This window comes from Loxodonta africana, chromosome 6 (genome assembly GCF_030014295.1).
Source record: "Loxodonta africana isolate mLoxAfr1 chromosome 6, mLoxAfr1.hap2, whole genome shotgun sequence".
Classification (NCBI taxonomy): domain Eukaryota; kingdom Metazoa; phylum Chordata; class Mammalia; order Proboscidea; family Elephantidae; genus Loxodonta; species Loxodonta africana.
In genome coordinates, this window is record NC_087347.1 from 73954218 (window position 1) to 73969201 (window position 14984).

Consider the following 14984-nt stretch of genomic DNA (forward strand, 5'->3'; position numbering starts at 1 on the left):
TAATAAATATAAATTTACTTAGAATGGAATTAAATAGTAAATAAGAAATACCATGATGAGTTGAGAGAACATGGAAGAAAGGAAAAAGCTTTATATTTTAGTACCGTTAACAACACTTTTTTATCTCTAAGGAGCACAAGTGACCCCACATTTTGTTTTGCACTGAACCCCACCAATTATGTAGTCATCTTTTCTGTACTGTTCAAATTCTGTATGTATATGCACTCTTTCTGTATATTAAAAAATAGTTTTCTTTTAACCTCACCCTTCTTACTCCTATAATTAATATCTAAGTTTTATGAGCTTTATGCTACCCTTTACCTGAAATCATGATAGAGTTGTTTTAAAAAAAAAAAAACTTGGAAAGAATAATGATAAGATCCAGGGAACTAGCAGCTAAAAGAAGACACACCTTTTAATAAGCAAAGGCAATATTTTGTACTATTGTTCCTGCTATCTTTTCCTGTTGTGGGCAAACATCCTCCCTGATTTATAGCACTGGAACCATAGTCCGCACAATGAAATTATGCAAGAATAGTGTCAGAATAAATATCCCAAATCCAATTTTATGAACTCAATTCATGACAGCTGCACTGTCAGCATAAATATTTATTTCCTCAAGGGCCATGGATGCAAGGTCATCTACCCCATAACGAATGCTTGCCTTGATTGGTACATATATATATACCAACTCAGGAAATGTAGACCATATGTAGAGTGTATTTACTGGGATCACTTCTTGGAAAATTAATGCAAAAAGAATTCCCTATGTTGCATTTACTCGTATGGTGTCAACATGATATCCCATAGCTACAATGACTAATGTCTTGATTAAAATTGAAGGAGGTATTATTTTATATTTACCTCATATACTTTTAATATTACCAGTTATGTATATTGCTTTGAATTTTCAACAAATATATTAGTTCTTAATGACTAAAAATTAACAGTAATGATATTACAAAGGACTCTTACACGCTTGGTTAGAATTTTCTATTTGGACCATCGTCTCACTTTATAATAGTGTTCTCAGATTGAAAACATCAGGCGATGCTGATAAGAGATGCAAGTTGTTGGAGTTTAGTGAGACAGGAAAGCAAAAGGAGAAAGTAAACTAAAATCATGAGAGGTATGTTAGGGTCGACTTGTGGCAAGACTGATTCAAAATGCCTTCATATTTTTAGAAGTTTTAAAACAGCTTTTCTTTTTTCTTCCTCAAGAAGTTGAGAAGAAGAACTAAATGGAAGCTTTGGAAGTCTTGCCCAAAAACCAGCAAAGAGAATCGTCTACATAAAACATTCTACAGAAGAAGCTGATAATAGCAGGTTGATTTGGGAGAGGGGTGGGAGAAAAGCATATTTTCATTATATACCTAACTGTACTTTTTCGAGTTTTGTACCAAATGCATGTATTATCCTGTCTCAATAAATTAAATAACTTCTTTAAAATATAAAATTCTTGCTTTGCAGGAAGGGCCATGTCACAGCTAATTTTTAAAAGTTTCACTGTCTGAACTTCTGCAGTTAGCATTATGGGCATTATGACATGCAGGCAGGTTCTGGAAGAGTATGAAACTGAGAATACAAAACCACGTTGCCATGAAAACCTGTTATTAAAGTTCAATCATTTTGGAACGGGGTACAAAATGTCCAAACGTGCTCAGTGACTTACAGGGGCAATGAATCCATATGTTAGAAATATTTATTTTAAAACTGGCTTTGGTGGAACCTCTTTCTACCAAAGCATTTCTGTTTGGAGCCTGGAATTTAGCGTTTTTCTCTAATGATTTCTTAGTCATTACAAGAAAAAAAAAGTTTCTGGATATCAATGTGAAAACCTTAAAGTCTTGATAAAAATTACTTTTCTCTTTCTCCTCTACCCTCAAATTCTGCAAAGATGTGTAAACCGAGGACAAATATTCAATATTCTTCCACCTGAGGGCAAAAAAGCAAACATTTGGGTTTACCAATAGTCCTGAATTTTTCATAAACAAACTAAAAACTCTTTTTGTTCCAAAAGTTTCCATAACTGAATTCTGGATACTTAAATTATATTCCTGAGACTGAGCTGATAATGACTTACTACTGAAGAATTAATATATGTAAAAAGATAGCTAGTGGTCAATAGTATTCTTCTGCTGCTATCCTGAGCTATCATTCCAATATGGGGCCCACCATTGAAATGCAAAATCCCAGTGACCACTTGGTATTTTTATTAGCTCTGGCCTGTAGACAGATCATGTTATGAATACCTCAAATGGAATGCTTTAGGGGATTCACCTTCCAGAAGGTCAGAGAAGACTCCCCCTAAATCCTATGGAAACACAGAGAAGAAAAAGAGTAATGAGAAATCTTCTGTCTTCTGTGGCCCAGGCTGAATGCTATGGTGAACTCTTGGGGAACCAGCTTCAACAGAGCCCCCACTGAAAGTGGAAAACACCAACTGATGAAGAGTTTCAAGCCCCCAAATCTGAAGGAAATCAAACAGATTCTCTGAGCAAATCCATCCCAGTCTTTCATTTCCTTGGGGTTCATATAGAAGCAACATTTGGCCTCTTGCTCCAGGCTCTCTCAGTCCCAGACCCTCTCAGCTCCCAGGCTTCTTGACCTGTTTTGGAGGAGCCACAGCTTCCCTGAATCTCAGCAATCCCAGATGTTTGCCTTCTTGATCTTCATTCCCCCATCTGATCTCAAGTTCAAACTCAACCTCTTTCTCAGGGCAATTTTCTTTTTAATCATCTGGATTCCCATTCCTCAGGAGGCAGCTTGCCTTTCTCCCAGCCTTTCATTCATAGGCAGATCTGATTTTAAAACAAAAACTGCCAAGAGATAGCACATTTGCAAACAGGCTGCCACTATTCCTTTCTGATCTTATTCGCCTTATCTTGGGGAGACTGTCTGGGGGATTTCAGAGGAGACAGAATTTGGGGAGGACCTTGGGAAATGTGGAGAAGGGAAGTGATTGTAGGCAAGGAAAAAGTACAGGTCCAAGACCAAAAGGCACAAGGCAGGTACAGGAGCAGATTTAGGCCTGAAGGTGGGGTCCTCAGGGGATGTTTCACCAAGAATTTGACCATCGGTTCTCTTGGTTAACACTTCAGAGGTTGTTACTTGTTTTTGCACCAGGAGAGCAGCCAAGCACACAGCCAGTCAGTCTCTGGAAGAGCTGGGGGGCAGACGCAAGGAGGGATATTGTTGTTATTTGCTGTCGAGTGAGGTCTGACTCATGGCTACCCTGCGTACAACAGAATGAAATGTTGCCTAGTCTTGCAACTTCTTCAAAATTGTTGGTATGCTAAAGTTCATTGTTGCAGTCACTGTGCATTTTGAGTGCTTTCTAACCTAGGGAGCTCATCTTCCAGCACTATACTGACACTATTCTGCTGTGATCCATAGGGTTTGCATTGCTTATTTTCAGAAGTAGATCACCAGGCCTTTCCTTCTAGTCTGTCTTAGTCTTGAAGCTCCATAGAAATCTCTTCAGCACAGGCAACCCTGCTGGTATTTGAAATATCAATGGCATAGCTCCCAGCCTTATAGAAACATGCAAGCCACCACAGTAAGACAAACTGATAGATGGGTGGCAGGTGGGGAGGGGCAAAAGGGTATAAAATCCCTGCTCTGTTCTCAAGAAAGGTCAGGAGTTCTGACAGGTCCTCTCTCCACGAGGAACTCGAGGATGAGGAAAGCTTGCCCCTAGGACCAGGAAGGCTTTTATGACTCCTGCTCTGTGTGAAGATACGTTACACAGATATGTTACAGCAGGAGGACATAAATCCTCGTCTATGTCTGGTGGCATCTTCCACCAATCATTTTCTATTAGCCTTATGATGGCAGTGCACATGAAGGAACTTTCCCTGGAAACTGGTTTGAGTCTCCCTGGCAGTTACTCTCTCTTCCTATCACCTCCAGCCCTCTATGTGCACCTCTCCTGTAGCTCTTATCTCACTATGTTTTAATTACTTATTTTCATGTGTTTATCTTCATTACACTGTTGGCTCCTCGAAGGTGACAAGCTGTTCATTTCTACATCCCCATTTAAAAAAAACCTGTTGCCATTGAGTGGATTCCGACTCATAGCGACCTTATAGGACAGAGTAGAACTGCCCCATAGGGCTTGCAAGGAGCAGCTGGTGGATTTGAACTGCCGACCTTTTGGCTGGCAGCCATAGCTCTTAACCACTGTGCCACCGGGGTTCCAAAACTGAAGCACCTGCTTGCTGTGGATGGGGAGACCCCATAGGATTTCAAGTCCAATGCCTTAACCACTTGGCCATCGCTGCCACATATCCCCACAGCACCTGCCATTTCGTGGATGCTCAGCTAATATGCTTATGATAAACCTGATAAGATGTAAGCTGATAAAAATATTCACATAAATTAAATGAGGCAAAACAGCTGTAAAAGGAAGTAGGGCCAAATTTAGAAATTTTAGAAATTTAGAAAATGTTGAATGCCAGGGTAAAAGTCTGAACGTTATCTGTTGAGCAGCAGTTTAGAGGCAAGATACAGGTCTGAGCAGGTGAGGGAAACAAACAGAGTGGGGTACCTTAGCCCCTGCTTGGTCACTGCATCCATCGCCACCCCCAAGCCATTTACTGGGTGCTTCCTGGGGGCTAAGGAATTGATTGCATTAAATCCTTTCTTCCTTCCAACAACCTTTTGTGGCAGGGTTATTTTTACTCCCATTTTGTAAATGGGAAAATAGTTTTAGGGAGATTATGTAACTTGCCTGAGGACACAGAGCTGGTAAGAAGCAGGGCCAGAACTGTCACCATGAGCTGTGATGTTAACAGCAGATGATGGGATGGAATTGAAAAGGAAGAGATAAGCAGACAGTTGATTATAAAGGTGCACTGACCAGAACAAGGAAAAAGTAGGGGGGAAGGTCATCCTGAAGTATTGAAGGTGAAGTGTCATGATGTCCGCAACATGCTTTCAAGTGCGTTCAGGAAGACCCAGGGTGAGAGAGAGAGACAACTATTTGAAAATTTTTTCTGAATGTTTGAAACTTTGAACAAAAAGTTAGAGAGGAAAAAGATGAGTCTGATGTTTCAGAACTAGGTGAATTCTGGAGAAGAGGCTAGGATGAGAGAGAAGAAAATGTAAAACAACAAGCAGAAAGTAAGAGAATTTCAGGAAGATGAATTCACAACTGTGCTAAAAATTGATCAACAAAGCCAAGACTTTGCTGGTTAGCATATTATACACATGCTCACGATTGTCATTATTGGAAATTCACCTGAGGATTTTAAAATTTATTAATTGTCTCCTTGTTAAATATACTATCTGCCATGTATGATGGAGCCTTTTGGTAATTATAGAAAGAAAATGTCAATGGAGACACTGTGGTTAGCAGTACGGCTGTCAGAGAACTAGAACACTAACATCTTTAGGGCTATTAAAAAACTTCATAACTTTTTTCTTTTTTTTTAAATAATATTTTATTGTGTTTTCACGAAGTTTTATTTATAGCTTTTTTGATAAGCAAATACCTTTTCCAGCATTGTTCAAAGGTTGTGTGTGTTCCTGAGCAAGTCCTAAAAAAAGTCCATGTCTTACTAAATGCAGAATCTGATCGTTTACTACATTTTCCCATTTTTTCAAGTTCTGTCATGCTTTCAGTGGAGATTATATATAATTAAAAGGAGCCCTGGTGGCACAATGGTTAAGTGCCTGGCTGTTAACCAAAAGGTCGGTGATTTGAAGTCACCAGCCCTTCCTCCGGAGAAAAGACCTGGCTATCTGCTCCATAAAGGTTACAGTCTAGGAAACCCTGTGGGGCAGTTCTACTCTGTCCTATAGGGTCACTATAAGTCAGAATCGACTCAGTGGCACACAACAACAATAACAACATATATAATTAAAGTTATCATAGAGATTATTTTCCTTTTTCAGGATATTTGCATTAGGCAATTCTAAGAACTTTAAGTAAAAAAAAAAAAAAAAGCCTAGGCAAAAGTACCCTCAAATAAGCTGAAACCCACAACAAACAGAAAAGGCATAAAATGAAAAATCTTTTTCATTAACACTTATTGGTAAGAGCTTCTATGCCTTCCCTGGAGCAATTAAAGAGGTAATCTTTACTTCTTCTGGACAGTGAAAAAGAGAAAATAGCTATAGATTAACAAAAAAGAGGACTGACTTCACTAACTTTGGACGAGATCACAAGACTACTTGATAGTAGATTTCACTCAGATCTAAAGTTTAGAGCTTTGTTGTGGGAGGAGGGGTGGCGGAAGACCAAGGTAGGGGGCAGATGACTAGAACGTTCCACCAGTCAAATCACTGGAATCTTTAGGGAAATCCAAGAAGAGGACAGTAGAAGAAGGACAGTCATAAATCTTGGCGCAAATATCCAGAAAAGAAATCTTATGGAAACTTTGTCACAGGCCCTACAATAAGGTCCACATAGGGCTGTAGAAGAAACAATTGGAGGCAATAAATAGATACATATAAGAACATTTTTAAAGTTTTGAAGTAAGGAGGAGAAGCAATGAAAAGACTTTTTAAAACTTGTTCAATTCATGCAGCCAACACTATTTATTAAAACACATTATTACTTATATCCTGTTAATTTTCCAATCAGATATGAATCATCTTTATAATCTCTATAAAAAAGTTTTAAGCTTTAAAAAGATCACAAAAATCGTAATAACCTGATTTATGGTTGGATTTAATGAATTTTAAATTTAAGGTACATTAAATATTATGAAAAATGAAAAGGAAATAAGATCAAGTTAAGATATTTTCAAGAATTTGACAAAAGGTCAACGTCTTGATCAAGTAAAGCATATAGATTGCAAACAAATGTCAGTAGTTGTATGTATAACAAGTCCTAAAAGAGAAATAACCAGTAAAGAAAGACATAAGGAAATCCCAACTGACCCAGCAATCAAAGGAACATAAATTACAATAACCAAAACCAAGCCCAAATTCACTGCCATCGAGCAGATTCCGACTCGTAGCAGCCCTATATAGGACAGAGTAGAACTCCCCCATAGAGTTTCCAAAGCTGTAAATCTTTACAGAAGCTGACCACCACATCTTCTCCCAAGGAGCGGCTGTTAGGTTCGAACTGCTGGCCTTTCAACTAGCAGCTGAGCGCTTAACCACCGTGCCACGGGGCTCCTTTAATTACAGTAACGGTGCATATTAAATTGGAAAAAACATAATGGTTACACTGGCCAAGGCCAGATGTAGTAGGTTTGCTCAGATGCTACTGGTGGCAGAAGAAAAGCACTGAAAAATTAATGTGATCATATTTATTAAGAGCCACAAAAGTTTTCATACGCTGCAAACTAGTCATCCTTTTTCTGGGAATTTATTCTAGAGAAGTGATTCTCAGAGTGTGGTCCAGGGACAGCTGGAGGCTCCCGAGTTTCTTAGAGGTCCATGAGTTCAAAACTCTTTTCATGATACTGCTGAAATATTATTTGCCTTTTTTACTCTTATTTTCTCACAAGGGTATAGTGGAGTTTCCCAGGCGCTACCGGACATGTGACTATATCCTTGCCCTGGCAGGTAACAGAATGTGCGCTTCTAGTATGGGGGAATTTGGGAGTGACTTTATACCTTATCTTTGTACTTTCCATAACCAGACTTCATAGGCAAACTCCAACTCATAAAGCCTCAAATAAACCCCATCCTATCCCTAAAGTACTGATGGCCATTATCACTTAAACCCAGAAATTTGAAAGTAGAACATCTGTACAAAAAAAGAAAAAAAAAACTATAAAATTCAACCCAGATTTTTAAGGAACAAGCATATTATTCAAACACAGAGCTTGAGTACAGGGCAAAATGCCAGCCAGCTGTATGCAGAAGTACCAAGTACAAAGGGGCACAGTGGACCACCAAGGCACCAAGGCCACCAAGGCTCTCGACTCCGGCTGCCCATTAAAACCACCTGGACATCTTGAAGAAGACATGTTGCCCAGGCCCCACGTTCTAGAAATTCTGATTTTTAGGGAGGGCCCAGCCATGGGGATTTTTAAAAACCTCCCCCAGGTAATTCTGACTTGTAGCTAGTTTTAGGAACTACAACTGTAAATGATGAGAGAAACCAAAAGGTTCTTCTTCCCCTTCAAATAACTTATTCTGATATAATACGAACTGCTGGTCTATATTTATCCTTTCCATTCATATAATTTGTGGCTCTGCCTACTTTAATTTACAAACAAAAAAGGGAGTGGGGCAATAAATTTCTTCAACTCATAAAGCACATAAGTAATCAATTAACATTACAATATTACCTTGGGCCACTCCTATCAGTAAGGCAGCGATTACTGGAAAAATACCTTTATTCTGCAATAAAGTGGCCCAGGAAGCCAAGTAACTATCTTTCCAAAAAGTTATTGAGCAAAGTTGGGTTCAACCACGAATAGATCAGAAATTCAGTCCAGACCACTTGACCACATCAATATCCTTTAGATCTGTCTTGCCTTTGTTGGTTTGAGCTAGACACTGAGGTCAGTAAGATCAACCACATCGGGCAAGACTGCGCGAATTCGGAGAGACCGACTTTGTGACAGGATTTCCTGTTGCTTCTTCCCAGAGTCAGCCACCCTGCCCCAGTGACTGGGCCCTAATCTCTCTCAAACCAAAGAAACCAAGCCCGTTGCCATTGAGTCAATTCAGACTCATAGCAACCCTATAGGACAGAGTAGAACTGCCCCAAAGGGTTTCCCAGGAGCAGCTGGTAGAATCAAACTGCCAATCTTTTGGTTAGCAGCTGAGTTCTTAACCACTTCGCCCCTAACCTCTTTAGGGCAGCCTTAAGGCTATGCAGGAGTGGAATTTGATCCTATGAGAGCAGGGAAGTCCCATGACCAAAGGGCTTTGTATACATAAAGAGCTTAACAATATCCCTCAGTCCATTCCACGAGTTCCTTCTGAAAATTTCAAGTTCTTCAAGTTTTCCCAACTAGAACTGCCTTTGCCTGGGGGACTCATGAAACTGCAGGGCAGATTTCTCCAGATGATTTCTGAACAACAAACAAAAAACAAAACTGGGCATTTGGAATGACAACACATGACACCCTCAGAGGACGTGCTGAACTTCACCCCAGCCTCCCCAGGAGCCCAGCAAAGCACAGAATGCAGAGTGCATCTCAACCCAACCCAACCTCAGGGTGAAGAAGTTCTGCCTTTTCCTTGTGTGGTCAGTCCCATAGGGCAAGGCTGCCTCAAAAGCTGTAATTTTGTTAACTAACCCCAAACTTTTAGGGATGCTGAAAAACAGCCTTGTTAGCCACATATGAATTCAAAACCAGGCTTCTTTGTTTTTGAATAAAATGATACCCTTGGTAGAAATGAATCTCCCTGCCCCGTACATGTCCTTCAGCACACTGTGTCTTTCTTATAGTACTGTTTAGTTTGTCTTATATCAAAGTGATTTGGTTATGTCTGTCTGTCTTCTCTACTGGATTGTAGACGTTTGCCTCCTGCACCTCAACAAGATGGAAACCAAGCATGTTTGTTGAGTGTAACAGAAGTTTCTTAGAGACAGGATTTAAAAAGTGGCATCAATTAACAGTGAATTGAGCAGCTACTTAAAAGGGCAAGCTGCCCAGAAGGTTAGCTGAGGGAGTTAAGAGGGCCACTGTGAAATAACACTGCAGGGGAAAGAGGGCAGTGTGTGTGAGGTGTCAATGCGTGGCAAATACACTGCCGCGGAAGAAAGTTCAGAACCTCTGTTAATGGCAACTCTCAAAGACCTCAATATCCACAGTGCACTCTCTGAAATGAACACCCTAAGGAGCACCAGCTGAGAGGAAATAGCTACCAGTTACAGCACCCCACTAACAGGCCTACTGCTCAGCATCTGGGCATTCCTGACACCTGCCAGCCAAGCCTTGATCTTTTTAGACCCCCTGATCATCTTCTGAGAAATAGTGAGATCACAGCATGGGGAAATGGTAGGGCTTCAGGTTATAAATAATGTAAAAGAAATTCCCATAAACACTAAGGACTTCATATAATCTGAGCAGGCAAGATACCTACTGGGCTCCAAAGGGTAGAATACAATCATCTTCAATCTGGTTCCTTGCCCAAAACTCATTTTTAGTATACACCATTCAGTACACCATTAGAAAAATACATCTACATTAATATTAATGTGAGAAATGTAACTCTGCCCAGTTATGAACAACTCTATTGATCAGCTAGAAACATATTCTAGATCTTCGGGCTAAACAAACATATCTGTCACCATCAGAAAAAGATGAGCCAACCCCCTCCCATGCACACATACACACACACCACAGACAAAGATGAAATCCAATTATTTCAGTGCCGTGGTACAGAGTTAGGTCTGGTGGAACACAATTAGAAAAGCCAGGGATGTTTTTGAGTATAATTCCTCAAACCAAAATGCAATCTGTGACATGTGATCATTTCCCCTCTCCCCTTGCCCCTTACTAAAGAATAACAAGATCCACTCTGACCTGGTAGAGCATGCGTCCTTCGCTTTCCGTGTCCCAGAGTTCTCACGCATCCAGTGACTATCTATCTTTTGTCTGGACAGCACCATGTACCTCCATTGCCAATAATTCCCTGTTCCTGTCTATTAGTCTTGACAGTATCTCAGTCCACAGAAAAGAAATCGGGGCTAGTGGTTCTCCAGGAAAGCTAAAGCAGGCAGGCAAAGGCAAGAGGAAAAGACTTCCTTTTTTTTTTTCTTAACTTTAGTTGCTTCTTAATAATTTCACACCCTTCCTTTCTAGATTTGAATCATTTTGTCGCTCAATGAAAAATCTTGAGGACAGAAGAGCAAGACCCTGGAGCAGATGTAAGGTCCAAATCATCGGAGCAGGCTTCCGCTTGGTTTAAAAGAATCAAAACTGTGAGGAGAGAGGCGAGAGAACAAGCCAACAGGATGTGTGTGGCTGGAGTTCTGGCATGAAATCTTGGCTTTCATGTTTATTTTTAGATGTATTTTTCTTAGCCCTTTGATGCAAATTTCTGGCCTGGGAAGTAACCCCACAGTACAAGCTCCAAAGTTCCCAAAAGTAAGTGTAGGCTTCTGACTTGGTTTTTAGACCAGTCAATCCTCAGATGAAGGTGTGGGTCCCCATGCTTTAACAAGCAGGCTGGGGTTGCCTATCTGAGAATGGGCAGTGTAGCCCTACCTCAATGCCCAGGGCCTCTCAGCATTCACCTGAAATGCCCGTCCACCTTCAAAGCCTGCCAGTAATGTAAAAATGAAGCACCTGAAATTGTTCACATTCTCAATAAAGTAATAAAACCCACTGAAAGGGCCTCTGAGATGTTTATGTTCTGAGATATTATGTTTTAAGTATTTGGCTTTAATTTCTCTGACAGCCAGGGACAGATAGAACATTCAAACCCACTCAAGCAGGAGCAGATGCCTCCGAAAGGTTTATTATTCTAATATGGTTTTTAAAGCAGGTGAGAAAAGATTAGCATGCTGTCGTTTCAATAATTCCTATTCTTATAGTGGCTTGAAAGATTATTAATGTAAAAGAACATTTTCCCCCTACATATTCCAAAAGAGGCAAGAAACAGAAATAACTAAAAAGGTTTTCAGTCTCACAACTGCAAACATATCTGATAGGCTCGTATAGAAAGAAAAAAACTAGAAATGAGAGAATAGGAAGAGCGTAAAAATATTTCTTCAATAGTATTCAGTACTCCTAGAAATATCCCTGTTTACAAATTGCTTTATTTTCCTAAAACAGAAAGCTGTACTTATTTTTTATTTTAGCCATTTAGTTTTATATCTCATAAAGCACAAAATAGGTTTTTGGTCAGTTGACAATATTTATTGAGGCTACAGACATATTCCGGGAATGAACTGTAGTATAGCAACCATTGCATCTGAGCAATGATTCTCTCCAACATGTTTTGCCCTGGTTAGAATAAAATCGCACAAGTGTGCCAAGAGGTTTCTGGGTCACAATGACAGCTAAGAAGGCACTTTCATTGTGATACGGCTCAGACTACAAATGTAAAATACTGCTTTTATTTTTAAAGGAGCCATAGTTCTATCTCTGTCTTTAAATTTTCAAAGAATTTATTCACAAAAATATATTCTTATTTTTTAAGATATTCAAGCGTGGATCACAGTATAGGAAAGGTTTTTGCTAGAATGAAGTTCATGCAATTGAAACACAGGTAAACAGGTAGTAGACCGCTAGCTCAAGGGCCTCTCAGTGGTGTCTTCTGTGGATTTGATGGAGACTGTCTCTCTAATCTACCTTCTCGAACACAGTGGATTCATCTCCTCACGCAATTTCATGTATTCGGAATAGAACATGTAAAGATCTCAAAACAGGCCCCAAACCTGAAGGCAGCTTAATTCAGACGTAACATTAGACCGAAAGTCAGGAAGAAAACCAAAAAACTCTCATTTCTAGGTTGTTGTTCTAACCCGTGAAATATTCTCATACTATATGTGCTCGGGGGAAATTCACAGAATTAGATAGTAAATCAGTTTTATATTTATTCCAAAAGCCACCATCAATCATAAATACCCATAATCTTGGATCAAATATTAATAACTGGTTTAACACTCCCAAGCCTATACTTAACTGCTTTGCCATTTAACTTCCTTACTGAGGGTATAAAATGCCACTAGTGTCAATGACTTTAAATTATTAGTGTCTCAAAAACCAAAAATGGTATGGGAAGGCTTTTAAGTTAATTTTCTTCTGTATGTAGTTCAGAAAGATAACTGTCTCCAATCTCTGTCTGTCTGTCTGACACTTCCTCTCTCCTGAGAGGCCTCTGAGAAATGATACTGTTTAATGCCCCAGCTACCATATTTTACTAAGTTCTAATGCAGGACGGGTGTGAAAGGAGGGAGGAATTATTGAGCAACTCTGAGTAAATTTATTGTAATTCACTTAAGCTAAGAAAATGTGACCTGACCTTAAAATAACGCAACCCAGTGTCCTCACTCTGAGTTGACCATGAATTGGCAACTGAAATATGGAAAGAGAAGAGGCAAGAAGATAGTTTCCGCTAGGAAAGATGCAAGGTACAAAGAAAAAGCATCAAGCTGCTACCTCAGCTGTATCTTGGGGAGCATTTATTTTATTTGAGATATTAATAGTGGCTATTGAATAATGCTTCTGATTACATTTATGACAACAATCACATACTCTGGGTGCTGCCATTTGGAAATATAAAGTGATAGGTATCTGGGATGGAATTGAATAGGATTTCAAAATCTCACATCTAGTTCTCTGAGTGCATGCCTGCATAGAGAGGCTAGGAAACTTGGGTTTGGCCAGGCAAAGGAAGGGAGATTCCCTAGCTTTGCCTTGCCACTAAGGTTCTGAGTGTAATAACAAACAAAATAGATCAATCACTCAGTCTGTTTGTTAAAGAGCTATGTTTCGACTGCGCTACTTGTTAGGGATTAGGGATCACACGTCTCACAGAAGGAGTAACCCAGAATTCTGGTCCTAGTGTTTTAATCTTTCAGCACCCTTTAAGTGACATCAAGGGTATACATATAAGGAGACAAAGCCTTGGTGGCGCAGTGGTTAAGAGCTTGGCTGCTATCCAAAAGGTCAGCAGTTCGAATCCACCAGGCACTCCTTGGAAACCCTACGGGGCAGTTCTACTCTGTCCTATAGGATCGTTGTGAGTCAGAATCAACCTGATGGCAATGGGTTTGGTTTCTGTTTTTTGACTAGTCGTAAAATGAGCCCACCATGACATTTCTCAAAAGTAAGTAGTCAAATGAGATGAACACTGTAAATTTAGACCCATGATTCAGGTTATCTAATCTTTACTATTTGGGACCTAAGGCTTAACATCAACTCTGAGCTCAGAGCTCTGGCCTGGCTGACAACAGAAGTGTTATCCAGTTTACCTTTCCGCTGCCTTCCTTCTGCCGTCTCACGGCTCAGTGATGCTTCCACCAAAATCCTGAAGCTACATAATTCCTCTGTTTTGAGATTTGGCTGACAGATCTAACTTAGGTTTCAGCTGACAGTTGGAGCTTGGATTTTAATTTTGCTAACATACACCATTCACTGGTGTAATGGATGGCAGATTTATAAACTTTATCATCTGACAGAAGCAGGGAAGAGGTGTTCTGGTTATCAAATACGCTGTTAGCAGATTAGTGCTGTATATGCTATCAATGGATTGCCAATATCCAAAGAATAGAAACAAAATTTACTTAATGGTATATTATTCTCTGAAATTATATTATTTATTTGTTTGCTAATTTTCTGCCTTTCCCAAGTAGAATAGAAGCCCTCTCCCTGGAAACAGAAACTCTTGTTAATTTTGTGCACTGCTATCTCCATACCTGATACACAAATGATATTCAACAAGTATTTGTAGAATAAATTAACAGTAGGATAGACACAATTCAATCTTTTTTTATTCAGAAGGTAGTTTAGAATTTTACAATTTCTTAGGATTATCAGGTACTATATATGCACAAGCAGGCCCATTAATATAGTTCTGATTAACAGGTTGCTAGATAACGGAGTTTATTGCATTTTCAGTTTAACCCATTAAAACATTGATCGAGTACCTAATTTGTGCTCTGCACTTAGTTTCATGAGCAGGCAAATAAAATGAAGTATCTGATTAATCCCTTACCCAGTATGAGATTCCAGCCCCCACCTATAAAAACAAGGGGTCAGACTCTATCCATCCTTTCCAGCTCTAATCGACTCTGTACTTCTTGCCCCCAGCTCATGTAAGTCACTGGCAGATGAGGTGAGAAATCATGCTGTGAGATTATGGATGAGGGGTTGGCCCTGCTGAGCCATGTGGCAAGGTTTTAGATAGCAAGGACAGCCCTCAAAATCAATATTCCGATTTAATAACTTTTCTTTGAGGAAAACATCTATGGAAAAAGAGCCCTAACTCGTATTCAGATACAATTTAACCAAGGTATAAAAGAGCATCACTAACAGGGATCACCTAGACATAATGAGCCTCCTGCATCATCTTTGACTTTTTCTTACCAAAAATGTTTGACTTGATCTAAAC